Source organism: Heterocephalus glaber, unplaced genomic scaffold (genome assembly GCF_053883595.1).
Source record: "Heterocephalus glaber isolate CG9 unplaced genomic scaffold, H.glaber_assembly_v1.0 deba00001532, whole genome shotgun sequence".
In the NCBI taxonomy this organism is placed as follows: Eukaryota; Metazoa; Chordata; class Mammalia; order Rodentia; family Bathyergidae; genus Heterocephalus; species Heterocephalus glaber.
In genome coordinates this window covers 12,230,904-12,251,031 of record NW_028258330.1, presented here as the reverse complement: position 1 = coordinate 12,251,031, position 20,128 = coordinate 12,230,904, and the positions used below count along the sequence as shown (strand labels likewise).

At 43.4% G+C, this 20,128-nt stretch overlaps 1 pseudogene; it reads left to right on the top strand.

Moving 5' to 3' along the window:
• The first annotated feature begins 16,380 nt into the window (after positions 1–16,380).
• LOC101700126 (sphingomyelin phosphodiesterase 4 pseudogene) lies at positions 16,381–18,855 on the top strand (annotated as a pseudogene).
• The last annotated feature ends 1,273 nt before the right edge of the window (positions 18,856–20,128 follow it).

Sequence of the window (20,128 nt, the reverse complement as noted above, 5' to 3'; positions counted from 1 at the left end):
ACAATATTTTTACAAGCCTGCCTTTTTGTTGGATGAAACTTGGCAGCAGCATTCACCATATTTTTGATCATGCCTCAAACACTCATGAAAGAGTACTACGGAACTGCTTCAGAAAGTGGCAATAATGATGGAATAAGTGTGAAGAGAGGGTGATTATTTGCATGGGGTTAAAGACACTGTATCTTTTGCCATAATAAAATTTTTAAATGTAAATATTCCCTGTATATTTTAAACACACCTTGTATACATGGCCTATTGACTTTTATCAAAGTGGGCACATAATTCAATGGAGAAAAGATATACTTTTCAATAAATCCTTTTGGAACAACTGGATATTTCCACAGAAAATGAAATGAGCACCAGATCTCATCTCATTAAAACAATGGGAATGTTTCAATACCTGGTACCAAAAAAAAAAAAAAAAAAAAAAGAAAAGAAAAGATGAAAACAATGGGAATGTAATTGATACTACTGAACTATGCACTTAATTATGCACTTAAAAAAGTTAAGATGGGAAATTTAACACATCTTTCAAATAATGTGTATTTTGCTGCAATTAAAATAAAAGTTATAGAGGTAACACATGTCAGATTGATAGAGCCTGCTATTGTCTCAATGTGTATGTCCCTCTACAAACTCAGATGTTGAAACCAAATCATCAGTGTGATGTTGTTAGGGACTGGAGCTGATGGGAAGTGAGAATCATGAGAATAGAGCCCTCAGGAATGGGATTAATGCCTTCCTTCCCTTTCCACCATGTGAGGGCACAGCAAGAAGACACCATCTAAAACTGGAAAGTGGGCCTTCACTAGACACTGGATCTACTGGCACCTTCATCTTGAATTTTTCTGCCTCCAGAAATGCAAAAAATGAATTTGTATTGTTTATGTACTACATGGGTTATGGTATAGTAATTCAAACAGATTGAGACAGAACTTAAGCCCAGCTCTCCTGGATTCCAAATTGAAAACACTTTTCTCTGTAGACATCTGCCATGTTGGATACTGTTAGTTTCCTCATGGCTGACTTTGTGTAGAGAAAAACCATTGTTTTGAGCACTTACAACCATGACTTCAGGAATGTTGGGATAGCTCTGCCAGTCATCAAATGAATTTCCCCTGATTTCCTTGATGTTGTCTTGCATCTCACTATTTTCCTATTTCTCAATCTTGGCAGCATATCAGAATCACAAGGGGAGATGTTAAATGTACTGAGGCTGAGCTAGGCATAGTGGTACATACTTATAATCTCAGAGCTCTGGGAGGCTGAGGCAGGAAGACCACAAGTTGGAGCACAGTCTGGGCAACTTAGTGACTTAGCAAGACCCTGTCTCAAAAAAAAAAGACTGTGGATGTAGCTCAGTCTGAATGCCTTGGGTTCGGTCCTCAGCAGCCATTCCCCCCATAACCCAAGATACTGATGTCATTTTGGCCCCTCCTGCCCACTCCTCTCACCCTAGGCTTTCTGATGCCATTCAACTGGGATGTTGCCTGGGCATCAGAATTCCTAAAAGTTCCAGGCCCAAATTCAGCCAAGAGCGACTGTCCTAATAGGAGACAAATGACTGAAAGAGCAGGTACTGTGCATGGCAGAGCTCCAGATAATTCTCAGGTCACAAGTACTTGAGCCAAGTTGTTGGCTTAGGCATCTTGTCCTCAGCTCTGGAGGAAGGATATCAGATTCCTTCCTGCACTTTTGAGAGGGGAAAGAAGTTAGTGTACCATGTGTTTAAAACAGAGACCTTGGAGCCTAGCTGTTGGGATAGGAATTCTGACTACATCCCCTACTATAAGTGGCTTCAGTCTAATTGCTGAGCCTCTTTGGGTCCAAAAATGGGCAGGATATCATTGCTCATATCCTGAGAAAATTCCTTCACAGCACAATGTCCAACAAAGGCTGAAAACTTAATCAGTAGTACTTGTTATAAAAAATCATATTCTTGGTGTCTGGCATTCTTTCTTTTCCTCCTCATTTTGTGATGAGATAAATTTCCTTAACATAATATTTAGGTCTACTCTGCATGGTGTATACTCCCCATGTCTTGTACAAGTCAAGATGACAGGGACAAAGAGAGAGAGAAAAGAGTTTGGGGAGGCCCAGGTGTATGTATGGTTGTGCATGTGTGCACATGTGTACAGAAACAACACATGTGTAAAGAAAGTAGTGACATCAGAGGAAGAGAGGATGTATGGCCTATCAGAGACATTTAGTAAAAGATGGCAGCCAGGGAAAATGTGTTGACTTCTGAACTTGACATCAGATGGAAATAGAAGCTTCCAGAAGAGTCTAGAAAACAAAGATTGAAAGCATTTTCACGAGGAGGGGGCCACTCCTCAGATGGAAAGAACCTTCGGAGAAGAGACAGAGAGAAGGAGAGAATGAGCTTTGGAATCATACAGGAAGGAAGAGAATTCAGAGAAAGATGGTGAAGGCCAAGATTTCAAAATGTTTATTTTTATGTTTCTACATGACAGATAAAATTTGGAGGAAAAGCATGCTTGGATTTAGCTTCAGAATCATTCATATGAAGGGAAAAAATTCATCTTTGAACCGTGTGTAGGAGCTATAGGAAGTGGAGGCAGCTTTATGATGAGCCCAAATTTAACACAGTATCTTCTGGGCTCATGAGCTGTTTGGGACCCTTGGTTTACAGAGCCCACATCCCTGTATCCAATGCCATGGCCCCTGCAGCAGGGAGAAAAGACAGTCCTGACCCTTGGTTTATAGAGCCCACATCCCTGAATCCAGTGCCATGGGTCCTGCAGCAGGGAGGAAAGCAGAGAGCTGGAGGAAGGTGGCATCTGCCCCAGGGAATAAGTGCTGATCTTCCCAAAGAGGAATCCCGGGGGGCCTGGCAGGGCCCTGGCATCACCCTGGATGGTATTCACCCTGTAAGAGCGTGTGCTGTTTGTGCACGGCAGGGTGGGTGCTGGGAATGTTCCTAGTCATTCCTAGTGTGCTCATTACATTTGCTGACTAATCCTTTTGAGAATTAATCAGAAGGAAGAGTTTGGGCTGCTCCTTTCTAGGTGTGACACAGCCTCACTCACTGATCAGGAGCGTGAGCCCATTCTTCCACCAGCTGCCAGGTGTACAGATCATTGCTATGAGGCTGGTGACATCTTTGTCCAGCCTTCCACTTCCTCACAGTCCCCCTGTTTTCACTAGAATGGGGCCAAATGCACCAGCCCCTAAGGAGCTCTTCATTCTCTTCTCTCCCTGCTCTGCACATCAACCACACTGGGTAAGAGAGGCTTTGGACCCTTTCTCATTGCTTTTCTACCCCACCTAACAACTTGATGACTCCCAATCTGATTAACCCAGAAAAAGAAAATCCTCAGTGAGTTCTCACAAGCCAAGGGCTGGGTCTCCGCTTTGCTAGTGGGTGGGGTAGCCTGCATTTTCTGGAGCTGTGTGTGTGTGTGTGTGTGTGTGTGTGGGGGTGTTCTAATATGACAGTTCAGGGTTGAAAACTAGTATATTTAGAAATATAAACTAGATGAAAACAAGCTATAATGAAAGTGAAAAAAATATATCAATTTACTACCGATTGAAAATCAGTACCAGATGAGACCGAGAGGCTCTGGGCATTTAATTTACAGGAGGAGGTCACTGATTGGTGAAAACCAGGCCTCGCCTGCATTGGCTTCCCATGAGCAATATTGTGTTTATTTATTTGTGCCCTCCCCTAGTGTGTGGAGGGAAGTAATGAGCCCACTTGTTTAAAGTTTTTTCTGCCTTTCTATATCCTGTTGTGTTTCATTTCATTTCATTTCATTTCATTTGGAAAGGAGAAGGGGAAAGGACATCACTAATCACCTTGAAAATTTATTTTGTCTCCAAGACTGGAAGAAGGAAGAAGAGGTGTCAGGAGGCAGGTAGGATGCTCAATGGAAGGAAGAGAGAGAAAGCTCCAACTAGGAGTGCAAAATATTCAAATTTATCCAGCCATTCATAGGGTGGAGCAGCATGGTACAGGAGTATGAAAGAGTGCTGCCTCTTGTGTGGTCCCCTGGGCTCACAGCAGCAGGCACCAAGCGGAAGCTTGTAGGAAATACAGACTCTTTTCTTGTGTCAGCCTTTCTGAATTGGAATCCCTGTGATTCTTTGGCTGAGAAGTCATATATTGGCAAGCCAAAGACCACATTTAATTGATAGACCTGTTCTGTTTGGCCAGTATAGTGTTGCTCTACAAAATATTTTTAGGAATTAAATTTGTTGCCAATGTTTATAGATTTGAACATAAAGAATCTAGATTTCTGCCTCACCATGTTGAAACTGAAGTCCTGTCCTTCCTTGCTGGAGCCACACTCCCAATTTCCTGAGCCTGGTGAGGATTCTCTATATGCTCTGCTTTCTTCTCAGACTCAAAACCAAATGTCTGCTGTGGTATAGCATTGATCTCAAGGGTTCCTTTGGTGATTGGTTCAAAAATGGGCATGTGACCAAGCCCATTGGCCAATATAACGTGATGGAAAATCTGCTAGAGGAGTCTAGAAAATTATTTTTTTTTCTCTTTCAAGGAGTTTATCTTGTAACTCTTGTTGTCATGTGTGGTTGTGACTCTTACTTCCATTTTGGTTTTAGCCTGCCCATGAAGGCAGACCAAGTTGGCAGAAATGAAAAATGGGAGGACAACCCGGACCCTTGAGAACATTAAGGAACTGTAGCATCTATTCATTCTGGATGCCGCCCCACCTTTGTACTTCCTGTTAGGGCTTATGATGCAGTTCCTTATTGTTAAGGTCATTTTGCTACTGGCAACCAAAAGGATTATAATTGACTCAGGGGAAAAGCAATTCATCAGCAGAAAAGGCTGTGTGCTTTTTCCATCTGCCATTTTTATTTATTCTTAATATTTTCTTGGTCTGAGCCATGATTTCTAACATTGGGTTTCAGTCTAATAAGCCCTGCTGACCTTCCAGCCTCAGGGTGTGGTTCATATGTGACCTCTGGAGGTGGAAGACCTCATACCCCAAGTGTAAGGATATCCTGTATCAGTGTGTACTTAAGACAGTCAATTTCTGGCTCCAATGTTGTTACCTTCACAATCTTGGCAAGCACCATCACCTTGTTAATCTTCAGTTTCTCTTTTTGTAAACTATTAATCTACCTTGGAGGGCTGTCCTGCAGATTACAGAAATAATTGCAATAGTTTGACTCCATTTTGTGATGTTTTACTATTGATAGCTTATAAGTTTTACCACTCCCTGTTTTCATTGTGCCTCACATGTGGGAATGGTGAGAAGAAAGCCTAGTGCTCCCTTTTCTCTTTCTTTTGGCATTGGTAGGAGAGTGAAGCCACATAGGACCCTGCCTGGCCCCAATACCTAAGGACTTTAACTCAGCTCTTCTCCTGTTCTCTCAAGCCATCTTCAGGCCTCCTGGGGGACCTTCTCTACCTTCCTCCACAGCTTCATACTGAGAATAATAAACACTTTCATACCCTCTTGGTATGTGGGGGCATTGTTATTCTTTTCATCCAACCAGATTTTGGGTGGGTGTGGTCTATCTTGCTCTTAGCCTAAGGCTGAGTGGTGAAAGTGCTAGGTGCTGGGCAATTACTATTTTGTGAGTGCTCAGAAGGCTTCACCAGATTAGGTTAACTTTGAAGGACATGCTCAAATATTTAGGATTGTAGAGGAAACGGCACAATGAACCTTTGGGTCCATTGCCCACCTCTAACAATCATTATCCTTCCACCACTCACGTTCCATCCATCTTTACTCCACCTGTCTGTTTTTTGAGAGCTTGAAACAAAAGCCTAGCAAAATCACTTGTAAGTTCTACAGTATGTGTTTCCAATAGACGTTTTTAATTTTTTAAAAAATTACCTTTATTGCCTATGATATAGTTATGTGTATATATACACACATTATGGAGTGATTACTATGGCCAAGCAAATTAACACACCCATCACCTCATAGTTGTTTATTTTTTGTGGTAAGAACATCCAAAATCTACTTTTAGCAAATCTCCAGAATGTAATACAGTATTAATTACAGTCTTTACATATAAAGAAATTAAGGTACAATATATACATGATGGCATATTATTCAGCCTTTAAAAAAAAAAGGTCCTGCCATTTACAACAACATAGATAAAACTAGAGGACATTGGTGTTATATTGTTTTATAACGTCAATACAAAACCATTATCATGCAACAAAATCCACACGAATTCTGTAACATCAAATGCACTGGTTGGTTGTATGCTGTTTTCCTCAATTGCCTCAAAAAAGTATCTTATGATCAGCTTTCAAATCATTATCCAAACAAAGCCCATATATCTTTAGCTTTCTACATAGTCATTTGGTATTTTTTTTACTGATTCAGTTTCTGTTAATTTCTAATTTGTTCATTTCTTTGTTGTGAGTAGGTTTTGCTGATAGCCTCTGTGCACCCTGGAGCTGGGGGAACACCTTGTCTCTCAACCTCCTCAGACTGCCCAGCACTACATGTGGTTCTCAACAAGCAGCTGCTGAAAGAGTAAAGGAGCGAGTGAAAGGGGAAGTATGGAAGTTCCTCTGTCTACACTCCCAACTTGTGTGTGTTTACAGCTGCGTCTTTTGAGCCCCGCAGTTCACAGACTCCTGGTTTGATTCTTCTTTAACTCTTGCTCAAGAAAAAGAAAAAAGCAAAACCTGAGCTCCCAGTAGTGGGACTGTTCTGGGGGAGTCCTTGGAAGGCTCTGCTAAGCTGGAACCTGTTCTGACAAGACTGTCGGCCTTAGTACACAGAGATGACCTTGCTTTAAAGAGTTGAATTAACAGCATTGAATCAGCTTTATTCAGAGGAATTTACGATTATAGGACAGGAATATTTCCCTCAATTGTTACAAATTCTACAGTGTTTATAATCCAATCCTTAAATGAGTCACTGCTCAGAAACAGCAGGTAGTTTGTAAAGCTAATCTGTGGGGATATGAAGAATCCATGGGATCTCAAGGTCATGGAGCTGCTGTCGTCCTGCAAATGCCACAGGCTTGCCTCTCTGTACCTCTGGGCTCTTCATCTTTGGCCCAAACCAACCAGCTCCAGATGAAAATTAAAATTGTATCTGCATTGAACACATACAGACTTTTTTTCATGTCATTATTTCTTGACTGTAGTATAACAACCATTTACATCTATGAGGTATTATAAATAATCTAGAGGTGATTTAAAGTATAAGGAGTATTGAGTAGGTGATAATTCAATTACCACGCCATTTTATAAAGGAGTTGAGCATCTGTGTGTTTTGGTATCCTCAGGGTTCCGGGAACCAACCTGCCTCTCAAACCAAGGCATAACTGTACTTATGTTTAGTTTTATAAATTCAAGAAAATCTCACAGGCTTCTTATGAGATTGGGTGACTCTAGAAGTCTTTATTAACTTCATGTAGAATTGGTAATTTGTCTCAAAGATGCAAACATTGGTCCCCAGGACAATTGGCATCATTTAGATTTATATAAGGAGAAACAGAGAAAGAAAAATGAAAAGATAAAAGATGATTTATTTGGGGCTCAGGAGATAATCTGGAAAAAACTCAGTTTCTCCCCCTTTCAGTTGTCAAAGTCATTGAAAAACTAATGACTTAGTATAACATTAAAATATGTATGTACAATATGTTGTGTGTGTGTGTTTTCCCATTATTTTATCTACATAATGCATGTGGACCCTGAATATACAACATGAAAGAGGGTCAGGAATACGAGAGTTGCTCAGATCACACAGAGCCTGCTATTTTAGATGATGTGAAACTCAGCAATGCTCACACATACAGGTCCGAGACATGCAGACGTACACAGTTGTGGCTTTAGAACCCAGTTCTACTTACCATCTGTCTGTTAGCACCCCGAAACTTGGCTGAGAGAACCACCTCCCAGAGCTGAAAATTCTGTCTTCTTTTCCAAGCACCCTGGGCTGGGCTTTTCCTAGGATTCATGGAGCTTCTGAGAAATAATGTTATTCCTCTCTCAAACAGGCAAATCAGGGGACCCTTATTAACTTGAAGTTGTAGAGCCTTTCCTATGTTTTTGTTTGAAACTGTGTGGTAGACACATAAGCCACTTACCTTCCATAAGGGAAGTCACTTAAAGTAGATGCTCAAGAATTTCCATGTCCAAATAGGGTCATTGCTGAATTTAGTGGTGACGGTGGTGGGGGCGAGACTGTATTTTTGCTGGCTAATGCGGCATTTCTAGATGCTCATTAAGCTGTTAAAATACGTGAAATGACAAGTTATTGTGAGCCCCTCCCAGCCCCCCTCCCTTCTCCAATTTTCCTGTGGGTTGAAGGAATGTATACTGACTTGAGTTAAAGAAGAAACTTGTGGTTTCTATTATAGTCCGTAAACATGGATTGCTGAGAGCCTGAAGCGTGCTATCATCTCCCACCCCACAAATGTTTTATGTACAGTTCATCTTGGAAAACAGATTGGGAGAGCCCTGCATCTACAATTCCAGAGCAACCCTACTAGTGGGGGGCTGGCCTGCCTGGGGTCTCCTGATCATCACCGCTTACAGCAAAGTGGGTGTCCTCTCTGATGTCTTCTAAGCCAAAACATCGAAAGAGGAGCCAAGGCCAGTAATCCTTGTAGAAAGTCCTTCCTGTGCTTCAGTGGCTCCTTGCCACCCTATCATCAACCAATGAATCATGTAAAACCTTTTTGCAGACAAAAAAATACGTTTTGTTTCTCTTTTAGGTTTTTGCATTTAGGTCTTATCCTTGAAAGTCATTGAAAAAATTGGTTTATCTATTATTTTCAAGGCCAAGGGCAATGTCGCCATTTTAAAGATGAATTTTATTTTATTTTATTTTCAAAAAGATGAATTTTATTTCACAGGATTGGGGGTAAGATGCATGCCACCCAGGGAATTATTCTGGTAGTTTTAAGAGCACCCAGAGAGGTTGAAGAAGGTAGCTGAGACGCTGACCACGGATAATAAAGTTAAGTAGAGGCCAGCTTCTTCTGAAAGGAGGAATCATTGATGTGGTAAGTAAGGGTGAAGAGTGTATGGCAATCATATACTAATGATAAAGAAAAGGTATAGGATGCAGCATCAGGCAGTGTGAATTTGTCTCTTGGCTTTGCCATTGAGTGGCTTCATGACCTTGGGCACTGCAGTTTTAAACGTTATGATGGCTATGAATCACCTGGAGATTTTGTTCCATACAAAATCCAACTCAGATTGAAACCAAATCCCCAAGAGATTCAGATCAATAGGTGTGGGAGGGACTTGAGGCTCTGCCTTCCCTGAACCCCTGTGGCCTTTCTCCTCACCTCTGGAAGTCTCTTTAGAGAGACAGAGTTTAGAGTGATGCAGATTCAGTACTGGTAGCGGTGCCTGGCTGGGCACTGGTATGGAGAAGGCAAGTACAGAATGTGGGCATGGGGTCCCAGAATGCTAGCATCAAAAGCCACTGGAAGGGGGAGCTAGCTGTAATCCATCTTTTTTTTGCAGGTGAAGGAACCAAGGTGCGTGTAGAGCTCAGGGAGTTCCCACAAGGGTCTCAGCTCTTTGAGACTAAACAGACTCAGTGGGCAGATGTGTCTGCCTTGTGCTCGGGGTGGGTGTGACTTGATCTCTGGCACCGTCTGACCTATGATTTGACATAAAATGAGTCATTGTGGCAAATATTTCACTCTCACCACATTATTATTATTATTATTTATAAACTAAGGTTCTCTGGTTACAGTCTATACTAATATCTTTCATTTAAAACAGAATAGGGCAAGAAGTCTGATTTCATTCATGCTGAGCTAAAAGTGTTTGTTTTCCCCTGACATCTAACTCCCACCCCTCCCAATTCCTAGCTCGAACTTCCCTTTCCTCAGCTCTGAAGAATGCTAGGCAGGACTCCTTGTCATCCTTAATCTAATAACGTGATCAGTAAACACCATAAAATATACCTTTCCTGCATTGCACTGGTGGGGAAGGTACTAATGATGTAATGAAAAGGCTAATTAAAAACGAATGGATCCCATAGACTTTGAGTTTGGCAAGTGGCTAACAAGTAAGGCTGGAGTCCACAGCTTGCTTACTAATGGCTCAACAGTCCATGTTAGGAAACATTTCTCACTGTCTGCTTCTCTTTACTGAGACTTGTAACATAAGGCTGTTGAAAGATCCTCCACATGGCTCAGCTTTGAAGGGGGCACAGCTCCTTGGGCTTCCCAGTTTTTTAAGTGTGGTGTTTACCATCATCCATTTTCAACTGTCAGAGCCAGTTGTCTGTGAGGATGATGCTAATGATGTTGGAAGTTTCACCCCAGGCATGTCTGCAGGACTCAGTACAAAGAAAAGGTTTATTCTCTGACCCAAGAGTGCCGGCTCGTGTTGGTCTAATTGCCCTGAACACCAGGAGAACCAGGAGACAGCACATGGCTGGCTTAGTGAGCCCCTCCTGAAACCTTCTCTGGGCAGAGAGGGGACAGGCTCTGGGAACACTGGGCCAGTTACCGCTTCTTCATTTACAAAGGCTAGCCCCCAGCAGTAGGCAAAGGGAAATGGGGAAGTGGTGTGGTCTTCAAGAATCAGTAGGAAAGGGTTGCACAGGGAGACCCATGGGATCAGGGAAGGCTGTGGGATTGCATGGTGGAATGGCTGGGGGAACAGGACCCAAGCCCACGTGTGAGCCAGATAGCCTACCCTTCCTGACCAGGGCTTTGGAGGGCAGTTATTACTTCGACTACCTGCAGCCTCCTCTGGCCAATAATATGCAGCAGCTCCTCCTTGTCTGCAGGGGACACACCCAGATACTTCCAGTGCATGACTGAAACTGGATAGTACTGGACTCTCTATATACTATGTTTTCTTCCTATCTATGAGAAAGTTTAATTTATGAACTAGGCACAGTATGAGGATAAAAAACAACTAATTATAAACAGGAGCAATTATAATAATATACTATAATAAAAATTATTCAAAATGTACAAATTATTTTTGAAATTTGCATATAGTATTTTCAGACCATAAGTGACCACAGATAACTAAATCAATGGAAAGTGGGCAGGCTACTGTGCAGATCTTAAAGTCTCATCCCTTTCTTTTGGAGTTTGAAGAGTTAGACCCTCAAAGTTCTAAGCATGGGATTGCTGAGGAGTGATCAAAATTCAGTGAGTTTGTAAGTCTATCTGTAGAGGCCCCATCACTTAACAGGAGTGATAACTAGCAGCCAGCAGAGTGGATGCAGAGTAGATTGCACCCAGCAGAGTGGAGGGTACAACCTTCCTGTTTGTTTCCCGTCCCATACATCTTGGGCTGGTCTTATGATTTGTTTTAGCCATTAGTCTACTGAAAGTGGTAGTATGACATTCCCAAGTCAAGAATTCAAGAAGCCTTGCCCATTTTCTCTTGCCTTCCAAAATTCCTGTGACCATCACGTGAACAAGTTCCTGTTAGACTGTCGGAGGATGAAGCAGAGGAAAGCTAACCCAGGTACGGCTGTCATAGCCCATCCAGTCCCCAGTGGATCATCACACCTGAAGGTGGATGCCTGAACAAACCCAGCCAAGATCAGTCTGGTCTATCCCAGAGTATGTGAATTAAATAAATGCTTGATTAATTTCAACATTTTAAAATAAAAAAATGTATCCACCATGCAGTATTTTAGTGTATTTGTTTTGTTACATATCATTGGTCTACCCCTTCTTCTACTCATCGATCAATCTATAGCTTTCTAAAATAGCGATTATTGTTTTAAGCCATAAATTTGGAAATGGTTATGTGGGAATTAGTCATAACTCATACAGTGGACATAGTGTAACAGAAAAATGTTTAATTGGGGAAATAAGGGAGAGTTCTGAGAAAAGTGGCTGATTTGGCATTCTTTGCATGACAGTGGGGATGGGTGAGATCCACCCTTCTGGGAGATGCATATTAACCTTAGAAGTTTCGAAATGGCTCAGGGTTCACCAGCAAGCAGGGGGCTCTAATCTGCCTCTGTAGTGACCCTGTACTCTGTGACTCTCTGGCAGCGAGAAGTAGTCAGAACTTTAGAAAGCAGCTGTCTAATGGGACAAAGAGGGGAAGGTCCCTCACCCGTGCACCCACTTTCACAGGCCCCAAGGGTTCATGCAGTCACAGATGCTCATTTTTATATGACCCACATAGGAAAGCACCTTGTGGGGTTTGGAAACAAGGCTCAGAGAGGCCTTTGAGCTGCTCAGTGTCAGTTTAAATCCACACCGAGACTCAAACCAAGGGCTTTGTACTCTAAATTCAAATACTTTTCCATCACAGTTAAAATATATTTTCTTATATATACAGTGAACCTTCAAGTTATGACGGGCCTGACAAACAAACAACTTGAGTTATGACAGGAATTTTAGTTTTAACTTATGACCAAAGTCTTGAGTTATGACCTGAACACCAGCCACTTGTGCTTCCAGATGGTCTCAGACACAGATGTAACCCTTAAAGAGTTCTGGAAGGAATATTATAACATCCTTTCCTGCATGGGGTTAATTGAGAAATCCCAGGCTACTGTCTCTCTAAGGACACTGAGATCTGCCTGAATACATGAGAGAGACTTTGCAGGGTGCATAGGGGAGCCTGAGCCTCCAGTCAACCAACTTGAGTTACAGGCAGCCCTCAAGAACAAATTGAGTTTGTAAGTCAAGGGTCCACTGAATGAGTAGAAGGATGACAACATAAAATTAAGAAGAAGAAAGATGGTATTGGGGGTACATGATGCATGATTGATTTATTCTGAACTTGGTTCTATCAGAAACATCTGTCTGACTTCCTGGTCAGAGCCTGGGACTGTGCTGGGCAGGACACATGGCTCTGGGCCGAGAAACTTGGTGTGATAAGACCTAGAGAGAAGGCTGTGAGGCACGGAAGCACACATTCATGAGCTGAAGACTTACCTCCAGCCACTAGCATCCTACTTCCAGGGGAGGCTGTGGAGCTTTCTCTCCTCTGCCTTAGGGATTTCTGCCAATCAGGGGAGCTGGAGCTTGTTAGTGCCACTCAGAGGACCTGGGGCATCAATACCACTGGGGCTCTGTTGCATCAGTGGGGTCACAGTTTGGTAGGTCACATTCCAGGTTCCTGCCTTGTAGCTGGACAGTTTTGAGGGGACTCTCTTGATTATTTATTATTTCTTTCTTTTTAAAATTAGTACATGTTTGCAATGCATAATGTAATGTCTGCATGCCTTGGGTGGAATTGGTACATGTATATGACATGTCGTAATTCCTTTGTTTGTCCCTCTCCCTCTTCCCTCCTTTCATCTCTTGACCACTCCCCATTTGAGAAAGATCTGGCTTCCTATTATCTTTTATTTTACTACTTATTTATAATTTGACTTTCTCACATAAGGAAAACCATGTGATATTTAAGCTTGTGTATTTCACTTAACATTATGTTCTCAAAGTGCATCCATTTTCCTACAAGTGACTCAAGTTTACCTTTCTTTCTGGTGAATCAGTACTCCATTGTGTGTAAATCTCACATTCTCTTTATCCATTCATCTATTGATGGACATAAAGGCCACTTCCAAGATTTAGCTATTATGAATTGTGCTGCTATGAACAAGGATGTGCATATATCACTGCAATATGATGACTTTAACTCTTTTAAGAAGAACCTGTGGCAGGAGGGGAAGGGGAAAGGGAAGAAGGGAAAGGAAAAATTATGAGAAAGAAAAAAAATGGAAACATAGTCTATGTAAATAGGGAAGGGTGGTGGGGGTGAAGGGCGCATAGGTAATGGGGAAAAAATAAGAACTAAGATACATCATGTTCAGGTACAAACACCCAATGATAAACATAAATGTATTCTATACCTAAAATGTACCAATTAATATATAAATAAAAAAAAAGAAGAAACCTGGAAGGGGAATAGCTGGGTCAAATGGAATTTCTGGTTTTCTTACTGTACCATCTAGAGCTGGGCTTATTATCAATGGTAGCATGTTTGCACCCTTGTATTACCTTTTCCTCTGTCTCTGTCTCATTCTCTTTGTGTTCTTACCCTTGGTTTCGGGGCTACTTCCCCAACCAGCCAGCTATCTCCATATCTTGTCTAAGGTTCTGTGTTTCCAAGCTCACACAGAAAGACAAGGCATGTTCATAATGCAGTTGTATAATAGTGCAAGGCAGTATTACATGAGAGACATATTTTATCTCTATATATACATATATACAATGAGCAGATGACACAAGGATTTAAGAAGCAAGAAATCACCGAAAACTGAGGTCACTGGAGTCAACCCTTTAAGTGCAAATATGATTTCAATACGTTGTTTAACAGAATCCTGGGCATGGGAGTCTGTGGGAGGGAAATTTTTCTGAGATTCTTATGAACCTCTGTTTTTCTTTCTTTACTAAATGCCAGCCATTTACAGTGCTTAAGTATCCACTGGAAACTTTAATCACCAAGTGCCCACCATGAAATAATGGCTTGTGGATGGCTAATGCCATTCGAAACCTAAATTGTCTCCATTTTTTCCTATCTCTGATTAGGGTAGAATTTTATTAGGGCTGACCTGATATTTTAGGGATGATCACACAGGTCCATTGCCTGGTAGGATGTTTATGAACATTTTCATGGCAAAATTATACTTATATAAAAGTCCCATGGACAAGTAAGATGGGTAAACCAGGACTGGTTTGAGATCGAACATATCAGTCAAGGAGAAAGGCAAATGCCATGTGGTTGGCTTTTAAATAAGGACCAGATGGCAAACAGTATTTGGTGGGTCTTGGTTGTTCTCCAGTTGTCTAATGCTCAGAAGTCTGACGAAAAGTGGAGATATTTTTTGCCACAGTGAGATTCTGGCATTTGTAGCCAGCTGCCTTGATTTCCATCCTGGAGGCCAGTTCTGAAGCATGACTCATAGAGGAGGCAGCGAGAAAGGGCTTTAGAGAGGGTGGTCCCTGAGGGTCAGGGATTAGGCTAGGAAAAGGGCCGGGTGGGGAGGTTCAGATTGCAGCTTCCTATATTGTGCCTGATTTTGTTTTAAACAGACAGCTTTATTTTCTCCGAGTCATTTCTCTCTCACTCTTCATCAGCTCCTGAAAGGCAAGAAAGTGGAGGAGGGGAAGCAAGAGGGAGGAAATTCAAAAGGAAAAGAAAATATCTGCACATAATGGCGAGCATGAACAAATGTAAACCTTTAGTAATAGACACCCAAAGGCAGATGAAAGGAGATGATGTGAAATCTGCCCCCTAAGTTGCCACAGCTGCACAACTGTATGTCTGTTGAATATACTTTAAAAGCTCCAAACACTAACTATTTTGTTCTTTTCAAAGTTTATAACCTTTTTCCTCAGCTGTGTTCTAATGACATTTTTTTTTCTGTTAAAGAGGATTGGTTTATGAGAACAGGATGTTTGTATTAAATATTAAATCATCAAGGCTTCCTTCTGCTGAAGGTCTCAGCTTGGCTTCAGTTTTGACTAAAACAGACAAAGCTACATTCCTACAGAACTACAGAGAGTACAAAGAGTTGGTCAAATCTTGATAGTGTAACCCAGCCTTGGGCCAAGAACAGGATAGTTGGTTAATGTCCGAAAACCTCTTTGAGATCCAGTACAATTTACAAGTTCTAAGCAGTACAAAGAGACATGCCAGGCCTCAATGGCCTGATTCTAACTTAGGTCAGGAGATGCTGCTCCTTACCGACTGTCTTTAGAGGATCTGATTTATTGCCTCATGTAGATGAACTGGATTTTTTGTGGGAGCTATGTGAGTTCTAGGAATTGATCTTCAACTCTGGGGTATCTACTTTTGCCCTTTCTTTTCGGAGACTTAATTATAGACTCAGATGTATTTGGTAGAAAACCAATAAATCTTTGCCCTCCAGAGGCCATGGAATGTTCTTGACACCATCCTTCATTTGCAGTCTGGATTTAGGTAGAACTTTGAGAAAATAGGCAAATTTATTTTAGCAGGAGTTTCCAACTCTTGGGTAGTGTGTTAGTTATTTTTATTGTTGCTGAGACAAAACACCTAAAGTTAAGGAGGAAAGGTTTATTTGGATCACAATTTGTAGAGGTTCCAGCCTATAGTCAGCTGGCACCAAGGCACGGCAGAGAGGCATCATAGAGGAGAAATAGTTCATGGCAAGCAGAAGGTAGCAAAGCAAGCAAGGGACCTTAGCAGCTTCTTTCTGCCCCTCTTATATTCTATCCTGGCTACTGGGATTAGGGTGGTGCCAAACCAATCAGTGGACTGATTTCACCCTTATTCCTAGCACTCTTAATCCTAGCATTACACCATAAATCAATCACATACTTAGATTCAGCCACCTCTGAAAAAGCCCCATCTATGACTGCGTGAGGCTTTAGGAGGACATCCAAACACCAGCCATAACAGGTAGTGTGTCATATGCACTGACAAAAATGAAGTTATTGAACAACAATTCGGCATCCGGTGGCTGAATGGAGGCTTCCAGTCCTAGTGCTTCGGTGCTAAAAGTTCCACTGTGATTTCCTAACATGACCATTTTTGACTCTCCAAGAAAGGCTACTATGGCATTCCCTCACCTACAACAGCCTAGCTTCCTACTGGCTAGCCTGAAAGCTGACTCTATAAATAAGCCCTTTGCACAGAGGTGCCAAGACTTGGTAAAAGTCATTGAAGATTTTCCAGCAAAGGAGCTGCATACCATCTTCCCGTGACTGGTAGAGAGCATCTTCAGCAGTTTGGATGATGTCCTTGTTGGCTGGAAACTGTTGCCTGCAGGGCCGTGTGAACCCTGTGGAGTATAGCATTGCAATGGAATTTCTAGATCCTGGTGGCCCAATGGTGAAGTTGGTTTATAAATTTCAAGCTGAAGACTATAAATTTGACTTTCCTGTCTCCTACTTACCTGGCCCCGTGAAGGCATCCATCCAGGAGCACATCCTCCCTGACAGCCCTCTGTACCACAACAAGGTCCAGTTTCCTCCCACAGGGGGTCTTGGCCTGAACTTGGTCCTCAGTCCATTTGAGTATTACATATTCTTCTTTGCCTTGAGTCTCATCACTCAGAAGCTACTGTCTGTGTTGCTCCATGTCTGTACTTCAGACTGTGCCTATTTCATCCTGGTGGACAGGTACCTGTCATGGTTTCTGCCCACTGAAGGCAGCGTGCCCCCTCCATTCTCCTGCAGTCCTTGTGGGGCCAGCCCATCACCTGCTCTCAGGACTCTAGCCATGCCTTCTGCCTCCTATGGCCTCTACCACATCAGCCTCCTGAAGAGACATATCTCTCATCAGACATCTGTGAATGCAGACCCTCCCTCCCAGGAGATCTGGAGATCAGAAACTCTCCTCCAGGTGTTTGTTGAAATGTGGCTTCACCATTATTCCTTGGAGATGTATCAGGAAATGCAGTCCTCTCATGCCAAGGAGTCATTTACACCCTCTGAGGAGCATGTGCTAGTGGTGTGCCTGTTGCTGAAGCACCTGCATGCCTTTGCCAACAGCCTGAAGCCTGAGCAGGCCTCGCCCTTTGCCCACTCCCATGCCACCAGTCCCTTGGAGGAAGTTCAAATGGGCTGCTGTCCTGAGATTTGTCCAGCAGAAGCTCTACCTTTTCCTGCAGCACTGCTTTGGCCACTGGCACCGGGATGCTTCCTTTAGAGCTGTCCTGGAAATGTGGCTGAGCTACCTTCAGCCACGGAGGTATGCATCTGAGAAGCAGCCTCAGAGCAATGACTCCCAACCCTGGTGTGTTAGAGAAATGAGCATCCTTCATCTAGGAGAACCTGCTGGTGTACACCAAGCTCTTCGTGGGCTTCCTGAACCATGCACTCTGCACAGACCTGGTCAGCCCCAAGAACACGCTCATGGTGTTCTGAGTGGCCAAAGTCTTTGCCCAGCCCAACCTGGCTGAAATGATCCAAAAAGGTGAGCAGCTATTCCTGGAGTCAGAACTCATCATCTCCCATCACCAGCACCAGTTCTTCACAGCTCCTACTGTCACTGGCAGCTTCTTGTCTCCGTGGCCACCAGCCTGCACTGACGCCTCATTCAAGGTAAAGAGCCACGTTTACAGCCTGGAGGGGCAGGACTGCAGGTACACCCCAATGTTTGGACCTGAGGTCCGGACCCTGGTGTTGCCCCTTGCTCAGCTCATCACACAAACCAAGCAGACCACCAGGTCCATCTCTGACCAGTGTGTCGAGAGCCCCCCTGGCCAGTCCTTCCTGTCATGGCTGGGCTTCTGCCCCACAGACCCAAACAGCTATTCCCAGTCAACGACCTGGACGAGATGGGCCAGGACAGCACCCCCAAGACAGATGAGTACCTAGAGAAGGCCCTGGAGTGCCCGTGCCAGATATTCTGACTCAGTGAAGCCCAGCTGGCCCAGCTCACACTCGCCCTGGGGACGACGCAGGATGAAAGTGGGAAGAAACAGCTCCCAGACAGCATCTTGGGGAGGATGGGCTCATCTTCACTCCCCTGGGCTGCTACCAAATCATCAGTGGGCTGTGGAGGTTTGAAACTGAGTACCAGGGGGACTCAGAGCTGCAGACCATCCGGAGCTATGAGAATGCCAGCCTAGTCTGAGCACTCTTCCGGCTGTCATCTGCCATCAACCGTAGATTTGCAGGCCAGATGACTGCTCTGTGTTCCTGGGACGACTTCCTTGGCAGCTTCTGTCGCTACCATCTCATTGAGCCTACACTGGCCAACAGGCACCTGCTGAGCCCCGTGGGGCAGAGGCAGGCGGCCAGCCATGCTCGGGCCCCAGGCTCAGCCTGCGCTTCCTGAGCAGCTACCGGACACTACTCTTCCTCTTGCTGGCCTTCTTCATGGCCTCTCTGTTATGCATCAGACCCCTGCCCTGCACCCCACTGCTTGTCCTGGGCTGCCTCCTCTATGCCATGGCCGTGACACTGCTGACAGAATGAGGGAAACTTCACCAGCCCTGACAAGGTGGCTGTTGTCTAGAGAACTCCCTGGTAGGATTTGCTGCACTAGGCGGAGAGGCCCTGCTGATTCCAAATCAGAGTGTGGTCATCTTTGGACTTCTCAGGAGTGTTTTCCTGCATGGAGTCATCCAGAAGAAACCGAAATGAGAAGAGAGACTGACAAGGAAGGGCCAGTGTCAGAGGGTTCTTGAGCTGCACTGTGTGACAACCAGAGCTGGCCACAGCCGTTCACTGTGCCAGCCCAAGGCCCTAGAAGCAGCTGAGCTAGTCTTGGAGGCCTTTGTAACCATTTGAAGATTTTTTCATTTGAAGATTTCTCCACCGTGGCTGTCCTTGAAGAGGGCAGAGTAGATTGTGACATCTCTTCCTATGAGATGCCCCGACAGTAGCTTAGCCTCCCCTCCAGGCAAGAATCGGTTTCTAAAAGAAATTCCTGAGAAAACTAAATAATGGCTCTCCTGACTCACTTTAAAGCGAAGGTTTGCTATCTCATTTGGCAAAGCAAGGGTGGTTCTCTTGTATGTTCTCGCCGTGAGTCCAAAGCTGGGCTGAAGGCTCTACTTCTGAATTTCATGGCGGCCCTCTCAGAGCGTAGGATCCTACTTTACCTCTGGCCCCCAAGCCTCTGCAGCCTTGCACCACCACAAACGCTGGTTGTTGGCAGGTGGAGTGCTGTGGCAGGGTCCTGCTGGCTTCTTTCTGCAACCAAAGATGGGCAAAAGCAATATTTGCTCTTCCATAAACCAAGTACTCAGAGACAGTAACCTTTTTGATAACACTGACATATACCTGGTGTATGACAACTCCCCTTTCACTGTCCAAAAACAAATCACCACAGTCTCACCTTTGTTCATCCTCCAGGCCATGTACCACTACAACAGCGTCTTGGTGGTGATATTAAACCAAGCCTTTGTTTTTGGTGTGTGGGGATTTTTTTTAAAAAGAAAACACATTTTCAAATTGTAACTGTTAGGCCTTGTGTTTTGATGTAATCTCAGGATACATTTTGGAGCCCATGACCAAAAATCAAACTGAAACTATAGTTTAACCATGGGTCTGAATAAACCTGTTCTTTCTTCAGAAAAAAAAAATGAAGTTATTATGGCAAAATATGTTTAGGACATGTGTGTGTTTCTCCTTCTTGAGAGAGTCATCAAACAAGTAAATGTATTGTTTCCATTATAGTTTGTCAAGAAAAACGAACCCATGTTAGGTAGTTTAATAGAGTTTACTACAGACACTGAATGGAAGAGGTCACTGGAAGAACTGATAT